We start from the raw sequence: 11682 nt of genomic DNA on the forward strand, positions 1-11682 counted from the left end.
TCTGGAACAGTCACGACGGATGGAAGACGGGGACCCTCTTCTTACCTCTGCTCCCACAAGTGTGAAGAGGTGCTTCCCTGGGGCTCCCACCCCCCGCCCCCTCGCGCACATGCCCCCGGGCACGTCGGAGGCGCCCGTGTGCCCCTTCCTCTTCCGCCGGCTCTCCTTCTATTATTCTGCAATACTCTGGTGATATTGCAAGGTGTCGAGAACAAGCTCACGCACCCTCCCGGCGCCTCCCGCTCAGGAAATACGACAGGGCAGACGGGTGACGCCCCCGCCTACCCCCAGCCACTCGGCTCCCTGCCCCCCGGGCCCTCCGCCCCGACCCCCCGCGTGTCCCCGTAAATAGTAACCGTCCTGTGTGCTTGTCGTCCTTCTGGAAGACCTCGCTCTGTTCCAAGGCAGCCAGTGTCGACCGAGACCCACACTGGCGCTCTGGCCCCCACCGCAGTTCCCAAGGGGGTGAGAGGCCCCTGTGCCGGCAGGGCTGCAGGCCGCGGTGGGCGCAGTCACAAAGCCCAAGGGGGGCGGCGAGAGAGAGGACAGCGATTGCAGGGAGCAGCTGAGCCATCAGCCCTGGACCCAAGGGCCCGGACGTGACCGGGCGGCCGACGCAGGGGAGCAAGCGGACGGCCTCGCTACCAACATCACGAGTTTGCGTTCTCTTCTGGGGGAAGAAGGGCCCAGGAACGGAAGCTCAGGAAAACAGCCCGCGCTGTAAAGCGGGGTCAGCGAGTACCCAGCACCTCCCCAGCTCCAGCGGACATCGCTGATCCATCCGCCGGTCAGGCCCCCTCGGCCAGCTGGTGGACGTGGCCTGAGGGCGGGGTCACTGTGGTTCGGGCCGAGCACCTCACAGGCGGGAGTGAGAGAGAGGGCAGGGCCAGGGGCCACGGGCCAGGCCCAGAGCCGGGTGTCAGACCCTGAAGTCAGGTGTGGTCCTCAGCTTTGGGGGATTAGGGAATGCGGGCCACTGGGAGCTGGAAGGAGCCCCCAGGGAGGGGGAGTCTGGCCGGCACACGAAGCACATGAAGAAGCTTCGGCCCAGAAGGGGCCACAACAGGCACGGGGCCCACAGCTCCAAGGAGGCAGGGGTCGTGCAGGGCGGGGCTCCTGGAACAGAATCTGCGGACCTCGGTCAGCCAGGGGGCTGGGATGAGGAGCTTGTCCACAGAACACACGTTGCTAGCAGCCCAGCCCTTAGGGGCCATGGAGAGGGCAGGGGGTGGGCCTCACAGAGGGACCAGGGGCCTGGGTGGAGGAGGTGGACCCGCCAGAGTCTCCAGGGATCTGGGAGAGGGAGGTGGACCCGCCAGAGACTCCAGGGGTCTGGGAGGGGGAGGTGGGCCCTCCAGAGACTCCAGGGGTCTGGGTGGGAGAGGTGGACCCTGCAGAGATGCCAGGGATCTGGGTGGGGGAGGTGGACCCTCCAGAGACTCCAGTGATCTGGGTGGGGGAGGTGGGCCCTCCAGAGACTCCAGGGATCTGGGTGGGGGAGGTGCGCCCTCTAGAGACTGCAGGGATCTGGTTGGAGGAGGTGGGCCCTCCAGAGTCTCCAGGGATCTGGGTGGGGGAGGTGCGCCCTCCAGAGTCTCCAGGGATCTGGGTGGGGGAGGTGCGCCCTCCAGAGTCTCCAGGGATCTGGGTGGGGGAGGTGCGCCCTCCAGAGTCTCCAGGGATCTGGGTGGGGGAGGTGCGCCCTCCAGAGTCTCCAGGGATCTGGGTGGGGGAGGTGCGCCCTCCAGAGTCTCCAGGGATCTGGGTGGGGGAGGTGCGCCCTCCAGAGTCTCCAGGGATCTGGGTGGGGGAGGTGCGCCCTCCAGAGTCTCCAGGGATCTGGGTGGGGGAGGTGCGCCCTCCAGAGTCTCCAGGGATCTGGGTGGGGGAGGTGCGCCCTCCAGAGTCTCCAGGGATCTGGGTGGGGGAGGTGCGCCCTCCAGAGTCTCCAGGGATCTGGGAGCGGATGGTGGACCCTCCAGAGTCTCCAGGGATCTGGGAGCGGATGGTGGACCCTCCAGAGTCTCCAGGGATCTGGGTGGGGAACGGGGACCCTCCAGAGACTCCAGGGATCTGGGTGGGGGAGGTGGGCCCTCCAGAGTCTCCAGGGATCTGGGTGGGGGAGGTGCGCCCTCTAGAGACTGCAGGGATCTGGTTGGAGGAGGTGGGCCCTCCAGAGTCTCCAGGGATCTGGGTGGGGGAGGTGCGCCCTCCAGAGTCTCCAGGGATCTGGGTGGGGGAGGTGCGCCCTCTAGAGACTGCAGGGATCTGGTTGGAGGAGGTGGGCCCTCCAGAGTCTCCAGGGGTCTGGGTGAGGGAGGTGGACCCTGCAGAGATGCCAGGGATCTGGGTGGGGGAGGTGGGCCCTCCAGAGACTCCAGGGATCTGGGTGGGGGAGGTGCGCCCTCTAGAGACTGCAGGGATCTGGTTGGAGGAGGTGGGCCCTCCAGAGACTCCAGGGATCTGGGTGGGGGAGGTGCGCCCTCCAGAGTCTCCAGGGATCTGGGAGCGGATGGTGGACCCTCCAGAGTCTCCAGGGATCTGGGAGCGGATGGTGGACCCTCCAGAGTCTCCAGGGATCTGGGTGGGGAACGGGGACTCTCCAGAGACGCCAGGGATGTGGGTGGGGGAGGTGGGCCCTCCAGAGTCTCCAGGGATCTGAGACGCCAGGTGTCTGGGCAGGTGCGGGGCTGGTGTCCGAGGAGTGGAGCACATCTGCAGGCTCCTGGCCACCCCAGGAGGCCCCCTCCCATGGGGCCTGTGTGCTAGGTCCTTTTCTCCATCCCAGAGGTTGCAGACTTTTCCTGTGAAGGGCTAACGGTAATTCTTTCAGGCTCAGCAGACCACATATGGTGTCTGTCACTTTTTTTATGAACCTTTAAAAACATAAGGCCCTTCTTCTTTCACAGGCAGTGTTAACCCCTGTTTATGAAGTGCTTACTGTCTGCTGGTGCCTATGGGGGCCCACACCCCTAATCTCCAACCCTCCTCCCCCGGGCAACACGCCCATTGGCAGGGGAAGTGAGCCCCCGACCTGCGGGCCTCCGAGAGGAAGACAGTGGACTGAACCTTGCCCCTCACTGGGGCAGCCGGGCATAGAAGCACATGTGTTTGTGGGACATGGAGACGCTTGTTTATTTTCTGTGCTCTGAGTGACCCACAGAGCTGAAGCGTCCCCACTTGGGGCATCACCACCTGGGGATGTGTCTAACCCCTGGGCAGCGTGGGCCCCCAGCTGCAAGCCCCCCTGGCAGGGGCCCTACCTGGGCCACCCCTGACCCAGGGCCTGGTGGCAAGAGGCTAAGTCACCGAGGGGTAAACTGAGCCGCCCCGGGTGGTGACAGAGCACATGAGATGATCAGGTCCTGAGATGAGCAGACAGTCTGGCGTGGCTGCCCCGGCCCCACGCAGTTTCCATGGCCCGAGGGAGGGAGCGCGTGAGGCCACATCCCTGGCGAGCCGCCCCGCCGCGCAGCCGTTGTGGATGCGCCGTCTGCCCGGCTGCCATCGGAGGCCCCTGGTTCACTCGCAGAGCAAACGCGGCAGAGGCAGAGGTGGCGGTGTGCCATCTCCCAGGCGGTCAGGATGGCTAGCCTGAACCCATGCCCGGGGGCCCTGTCCACCAGCACTCCCTGGCCGCTGGGGATGTGCTGTGTCTGCGCTGTCACCTATGACAGCCACCCGCCACACGTGGCCTTGGAGCACCTGGAAGGTGGCAGGTATGAGTGAAGACCTGAACTTGTCGTCCTGTCTAATTTAAGTCGTTACGTTTAAGTAGCCGCAGGCAGCTGGTGGCTGTCGCGTTGGACGGTGCAGGTGTAATGGCTGAACACATGCATGTGGGAACGCAGACACGGGCTCAGACGCAGCTCCACCGCTCTCTGCTGTGTGGCCTTGAGCAGGTCACTTTACCAATCGGAGCCTAAGTTTCCTTGTCTCAAAATGGGGCAAATTGCCCCACCAACCATCCTCGTAAGAGCCTGGTGCTCCGAAAGCACTCTGTAGATTTCATCCCCCCTCCCTGTCTTCCCCGTGTCTTTACCAGGTTTCAAGCTTTATCCATCAGCTACGGCTGTGTAACAGTAACCACAAATCTCAGAGCAGTGCACGCTTCCTTCTCACTCGCTGGGTCCGTTAGGACACGACTGATCCGGTCTGCGCTCAGCTGTACCTGCTCCAGACTGTGGGTTCACTCAGGTCTGCCCCGCGTTCTTCTTGGTCCAGTGGGACACCCAGGGCTTGCTCCTCTTGGCCCGAGGGCAAGTCCTGGGCTCGGAACTCACACTTCTTCTCGCCCACCCACCCTTTACCGGGCAAGGCCAGCATCCACGGGGCAGAGAAGTCTCACACCACCACAGATCTGGGGAGGAAAGAGTGAATCTTTGCTGAGAAAGCTCATCTCCCGGTCAAGCTTCTGTGGCTAAATGTCACGGGTGCCGTCTTTCGTTATCGGTTGGTGCTGGTTCAGGATGACCCGGCATGAAGAGAGCTGGGTGAGGCCCCTCGGTGGTCACTCAGCATGTGACTTGGGCACCCAACTCCCCGCCCAGCCTCAGGCTGCCCCTTGGAAAAGGACAGCGCCCCCAGGACCCGTCCAAGCCGACGTTTCAGAATTCAGGTTCGGTCCTGGGCAGGCTGGACCTGCCCTTCGTCTCCCACAGGGGGATCCTCTGGAGCCTTTTTACACCTTCACAGGGGACCTCGTGGGTTGCGGTGCGGTTGACGGTCCCTTTCCAAGAGGCTGCCCTGGAAAGTTGGCGTGGGTTCTCTGCTCGCTGGTGAAACCCCCGAGGCCTGGAAAGAGGCAGATTTTGTGAGAGAGCTTTCTCGTGGAGATGCTGGGCCAGCGCACCCACTCGGGTCGGTATCGGTTTCACGCGTGGCCGCCCCTGCCGGCCCGGGGGCGACCTGGGGGGCTGGTCCTGACTGTGCCTGTCTGTGCCCGGCCTGCTTGTTCTTCCTGGAGAACGGTCTTGCTCTGCTCCCAATCTGGTATCTCTGTGCCGACCTGGCAGGGCCCCGGAGGGACCGGGAAAGGCGCCCCTCTTCCCCAGATTCTTGGACGAGGCCGAGCTTTGGAACGGGGTTCGGTGTGAGCGCCGCGCTCAGATTTCCGGCTAAAGGGCTGAACTTAGCAGCCGAGAGCGTTAAAAAAGAGGTTTTACTCTGTGTCTCCTCCCTCTTGGTTGGTGCCCGGCTGACGTCTCCGGGGACTGGAGCTCTTGGCTCCGCGCCACGCGCGTTTCTGCAGACGCCTCCCTCCAGCCCGGTCCAGCCGCCCCCAGGCGCAGGACGGGCAGCCGGGGAGCTGAGCGCGGAGGAGCTGGCCTTCGGTTAGCGGCGGAGCCCGTGTGGGTGGAGGGGTCGGCGTCCCTGCTCGGCCCGTCTCTGCTGCAGCCAAGCCTTTCGGCCCTGGCCAGGCCCCCCAGGAAACTCTGATCAGCCTGCCCGGTGCTCCTCTGCCTGACCCTGATCGGGACCCCTCACGGTGTCACCTCAGAGCACAGGACGAGCCCTCAGGCAGCCAGAGTCCAAGACATGCTGGCATCTCGCCCCGCCCCACTCTCACCTCTGGGGCTCCGCCCTTGCTATTCCATCGTCTCCTAAACTTCCCATCTCCACCCGAGGGCCCTCTCCAGCCCCCAGACCTCCAGGGACCAGAGGATCAGTTCAGGTCCCCAGAAGAGACAGAGATGGGGCCAGTCCTGCCAGAGGTCGAGGGGAGGAGGGGAGGGGAAGACCCCGGCTGTGCAGGGAAGGAGGGAGCGAAGGGGCAGTGGGCGGAGCCCCTCAGACCCCCGTGCACATCCCGGAGAGACCCCGATCCCAGGGGCCCCCGTGGACCTGCCCTGCGATGTCGAGGCTCGAGGAAGCCTGGCCTGGGGGGACGGGGCCGTGGTGCGGTGCGCAGATCCGCTCCCCCAGGACGGCCGAGCGGCGTTTACCTGGCCGGCCCACGCTGCCCCGCCCGGCTGCACGGGAGTCCCGGGGGGCCCGTAAGAGCGCCGCAGACGGGAGGAACAGGAATTTCTCCCCTCCCAGGTCTGGGGTCGCACGGCCACGCTGCCTCTGGAGGCCTGGGGGAGGGTCCTTCCTGCCCCCTCCAGCTCCTGGGGGCTGCACGCGTCCTTGGCCGGCGGCCGCCTCCCTCCAGTCTCCGACCGTCATCACGTGGGCGCCACCCGTGTGTCCGTCTTCTCCTCTTGCTCTAAGGACAGCCGTCAGGTTGGATTAGGGCCCACCGGAGCCACCTCATCTTAACCAGGTTGTACCTGCAGAGCCCCCATCTCCAGATGAGGCCGCATTCACAGGTAGGGGTTACGACGTGGGCGTATCCCTTGGGGCACCACCCCACCGGCTGCACCTCGCCGTCGCCCCCACCCGCCCAGACGGAGCCACTTGCTCTTTGTTTCAGGCCCGTGCCGGGTGTGGGCCCGCCAGGGAAGGGACCCTGCCCGGGGACCGCGAGTGAGCAGATTCTGCCCCAAAGGACTAGTCAGAGGGCCGAGGGGCCGTGCTGCGCCAGGTCCAGGCGGTGCCGACCTGGCCAGGTCCGCTCCAGCACCTGAGGCCCCAGGGCGCCTCGTGATGGTGCCATCTGGGCCCCAGGACCGGGGGTGGATGTGGGAGAGCCTGGGCAAGCCGTCCCACCTGCGCTGGAACCCCGACTCTCCAGGTGGGAGGTGCCGAGGACCCCTCCCTCTCGGCAGCCCCCCGGGATGTGGGAGTGAGCGGCCATGTGGGAGAGCATGGGCCGTGGGTGCCACACGCAGGTCTGTGTGCACGCGCCCAGGGTGTCGATGCCACCCCCTGCCTCCCGGCTGTGGGCCTCTCTGACCTCAGTTTCCATCACTTCACCGGGAAAGGCCTGCAGGGGCCGCGACGCCGCTGGCCAGCACGGACGGCTCCAGCCAGGAGGCAGAGGAAGCCTCCAGCAAGCTGGAAAAAGAAGCCGGCGGCCCCTCGCCTCCCTCATGCCAGCATCGCCAGGGCAGACACACAGCCAGTCAGAGACCACGTCCCCGTTGGACAGATAAGGAAACTGAGGCTGGGAGAAAGGTTCGTGGGGCCCGGGTGCTGTTCAGCACGGTGGTGCCTGCACACGCTACGTGCACACCCCAGGCACACTGCACACGGCACACGGCACACGCACACCCACTCCACCCCGACACCCCAGGCAGGCACACGGCACACGGCACACGCACACCCACTCCACCCCGACACCCCAGGGGACCCCCGCACGGAGGTCAGCAGCCAGCCTCTCCGCGGCAACCCCACGTTCGGGTCACCCCTCCCGTTGCCCCACCTTAGGGGCCGATGCTATAAACACAGAGCCGCTTTTACTTTGCACATTTAAAGAGAAGCCAGCCAGCAACGGCCCCTCTAAATCGGATCCCTCGATTACTGATGCTGAGGGCGGCCTCCCACCAGCTCGCTTCTCCTCCGCCACCCCTTTCCTCAGCCCGTGAGCCTCTGGAGGGACCACGTGGGCTCGGACCCCCATCCCAAACCCCAGACCGTGGCCGCCCACCTCGGCCAGGAGCGCTCTGGGGAGGGCAGCCCAGCATCGCTCCAGCTGCGACCGGATGGCTGGCCTGGCCACCTGGAGCCTCAGTTGCCCCCGTGAGAGGCCACCTGGGAGGCCGGCAGCCTGGGTTCGAGCCCAGGCTCCCCTGGTCGGTGGAATAAAGACCCCAGGGACATCCAAACCCTAATTCTGGAGCCTGGGAGTGTGTGACCACACGGCAGGGGGACCTTGAGATGGAAGACAGTTATCTGGGGTCCTGGTGTCATCTCGGGCTCCTTGGGAGGGGGATGCAGGAGGTCGGAGAAGAGAGGTGACAGTGGGAGCAGAGGCGGGGCTGAGGGGAGGCCGCCAGCCGAGGACCGCGGCCCCTCCAGATGCTGGAGAAGGCCAAGGAACGGACCCCCTGGGGGCCGCCAGAGGGAACCAGCCTGTGACGGCCTGACGGTCTTCCGTCAGTGACACGGATTTGGGCTCCGACTCCCAGAACTATCGGAGCATAAACATGTGTTATTCTTAACCACAGACGCGGTGATTTGTCACAGCTCATAGGAACCTCGCACACCCGGCCCCCCGCATGGCTGTGTGACCTCGGAAACGTGTCGTGACTTTGGTGGGCCCTGGTTTCCTTGTCATCAGTGGGGAGAAGTGGTCCGTCCCTCACGAAGGTGGGGATTCAGCGAGGCCAGCACTCTGGGCGCGCAGGGAAGAGGGTGACAAACGCTTGTCCACGGAGCCCCTCCCGGACCTCACGTGCCCCGGCCATCCCGAGGGGCCCCGACAGCACAGCACAGGCGCGGACGGGAGCCACGGCCTGGACCGCCGTCCCTCCCCGCTGCTGGCGCCGGGCGCCCGTTAGCACATCACCTGCAGCCTGGGCCTCAGTCACCCCGTCCGCAAGATGGGGGGACAGAGGTGGTGGGCTTCCCAGGCCTCTCTCCGCCCCTCGGCTCACCTGGCTTCCTACCCAGGCTTTGGGGTCTGTTGTTAAGAGAACTTAAATCAAAGGACAAGGCCTCGGGAAGGCCCTGAAGCAGATGGTGACTGTGATGTTCTGGCTTCCTCCCCCCCCACCACCCCAAGAAAGGTCCAGGGCTCACCGTTCACAGGGCCCAGCAGCTGTCTTTGTGCTGGAGACAGGCCTTGGGGGGGCGCTGGCTGGAGGGGGGCTGTCCGGGGGCTTCCTCTGGGGAGCTGGGGAGCTGCCCAGCCTAGGGGTCCAGGCCATGCTCTTGCTCGTCTGTGAGGGTGAAGCGATTTTCACTCTAATGTGCTGTTTTGACATCCACAAGTGGGTTTAAACCCAGGTTGTACAAGGGATGATGGATAAACAAAATGCGGTCCGTCCATATAATGGAAAATTTATTGGGCCATTAAAAGGAGCGAAGCTCTGACACAGGCTGCAACATGGATGGGCCTCAAAAACCTTATGCAAAGGGCAAGAATAGGGTCCCAACAGGCCACATGCTGTGTGATTGCATTTATATGAAACATCCGAATGGGCAGATTCATAGACACAGAGCGTAGATTGGTGGCTGCCAGGATCCCTGTGAATGGGTTCAGGATTTACTTTGTGGTGATAAAAACAGCTCTGGAACCAGGTGGAGGAGATGATTACAACATCCTGAATGTACCTGGTGCAGCCGAATTGTGCGCTTTAAAATGGTCGCAACAGGAAATTTTATGTACGCATATTTTACAACGACAATCAAGCCCACGCAAACATAGGGAAATGACGACGTTACGTAGCTCTAGCACCCAAACTAAAAACACTATCTTTAACTGAAAACAACGGAGCCGTCACCCTTGGGGGGTAGGGCTGAAGCAGAGCCGTTTTCTCAGCCCCTGCGGAGCGCCAGGCGCAGCGGCCCTGGATACAAACGCGCGTGGCGGGGCCGTGCGTGTGCCGGGCTGTGGCGTGCAGCCTGCGTCCTCACGTGTACTTCGGGGTGACTGTGGGGCTCGTGTCACAGCGTCACTGGGGGGCTTGGGTGATCGGCATGTTGGTCGCGAGCTGCCTTGAGTAGCCCAGCGTGGGAGCGCGCCCGTCACCTCCCCAGGGCGGCCGCAGCCGCTTCCTGAGGGTCTTCGCCCCTCTCCTCCACCCTCCCTGGGCAGCTCTGTGTCTCAGGAAGATGTCCGTATCTGGCCACCCCTGGCCTCCCAGCTCTGACGGCGCCCCCGGCCCTTCAGCGTGGACCTGACCCGTGGGCACCGTGGGGCACCCGTGGGCACGCACACTTGGCCCCCCCAGCCTGCCAAGTGTGTGTCGGCCCCTCTGGGCTCTTGCCCGAGGCGGGGCCCCATCGGGGTGAGGGGCCTAGGCACCGGAGGGCGAGCGCCGGCCCAGCCTGGGAAGTTGGACCGATGCTAATTCTCTGGGGCTGCCAAGGGAGAAACCAGGCTTCGGGCCAGGCAACCTTGGGCAGCACAGAGCAGGAGGGAGTCTGCGGAGAGGCTGGGAGCCCAGGAGCTTCAGGCGGGGGTGGGGGAGTGTGGGAAATGCCAGGCCCCCCAAGGAACAGTCAGGCAGACAGTGACGCTCTCCAGGCCCCGTCCTCATGGCAGAGCGAGTTTTCTGGGGCCCCTGGCCCCCGAGTTCACACGCTCCCAAGAGCTCCACTGGCAGCCAGTCAGCGGGGTTCTCCTCTCCCCACACTCGCAACACAGGCCACTCCTCCCGTGACCACGGAGTCAGCCCCTCCGGCCTCCATCACGTTGCTCGGAGCCGCGGCTTCCTGCCTCGGGGCCTTTGCACGGCTGGCGCCTCCACAGGCTCACACTCTCCCCTCTCTTGGGCCTCCTCCCGGAGGCCGCCCCCCACCCACCTGTCTGTTTTAGACAGCGCCTCCCCACCAGTCACTCTAGCCCCTTCCCTGCTTCATCTTTGTTTGTAGCGGGGTGAACAGTGTCCTCCAAAAACTCACGACCACCCAGAATCTGTGAACATGACCTTATTTGGAAAGAGAGTTTTTGCAGAGGTAATTAGTTAAGGATCAAACTGAGATTGTACTGGAGTTGGGTTGGCCCTAAAACCAATGACTGATGTCCTTACAAGAAGAGGAGAGACATAGAGACACCCAGGGAAGACGGCCCTGGAGGGACGCAGCCACGAGCCCAGGACACCTGAGCCCCCAGAAGCTGGAAGAGGCAGGAGGGACCCTCCCCCAGAGCCTCCAGAGGGAGGGGGCCCTGCCCACACCTTGACTCTGGACTTGGGACTTCTGGAATCATGAGAAGATTCGTTTCTGTTGTTATAAGCCATGAGGTTTGTGGTAATTTGTTCCAGCCGCCCCTTTGATAATGCCCCCCACCCCGAGCTACGTGGTGTCTACTTGCTTACGATCCATCCCCCCACCACCCCCAGAATATAAGGACACAAGATCAGGGACGTAGTCCATTGGGCTGTGGCTGTATTCTCATCTTTGTTTGTTTTTCACCTTTGTTAGGATTTGACTGACAAATAATCATTGTATCTATTTAAGGCGTATAACGGTGTTTTGTTTGTTTGTTTGGCCACATAGCGCAGCTTGTGGGATCTTAGTTCCCCAACCAGGGATTGAACCCCGGGCCCTTGGCAGTGAAAGCGCCTAGTCCTAACCACTGGACCGACAGGGAATTCCCAAATTGTTTTTGTTTTGGCTGAGCGGCATGTGGGGTCTTACTTCCCCGACCAGGGATCGAACCAGCGCCCCCTGCATTGGAAGCGTGGCGTCTTAACCACTGGACGGCCAGAGAAGTCCCTGTCCATTTTTAAATCAGGTTATTTGGTTTTTTGCTATTGAGTTATGTAAGTTCCTAGTATATTGGGGGTATTAACCCCTTATGAGATACAGGGTTTGTCAATACTTTGTCCCCTTCTGTAGGTTGTCTTTTCATTTTATTGTTTCCTTTGCTGTGCAGAAGCTTTTTAGTTTGATGCAGTCCCACTTGTTTATTTTTGCTTTTGTTGCCTGTGCTTTTGATGTCATATCCAAAAAGTCATTGCCAAGACCAATATAAAGGAGCTTTTCCCCTATGTTTTCTTCTAGGACTTTTATGGTTTCATCTCTTACAGCCAAACCTTTCATCCATTTTGAGTTGATTTTAGTGAGATAAGAGTCCAATTTCATTCTTTTGCAAGTGGCTGTCCAGTTTTCCCAACACCATTTATCGAA

This window comes from Physeter macrocephalus, chromosome 17, assembly GCF_002837175.3.
Source record: "Physeter macrocephalus isolate SW-GA chromosome 17, ASM283717v5, whole genome shotgun sequence".
Lineage (NCBI taxonomy): Eukaryota > Metazoa > Chordata > Mammalia > Artiodactyla > Physeteridae > Physeter > Physeter macrocephalus.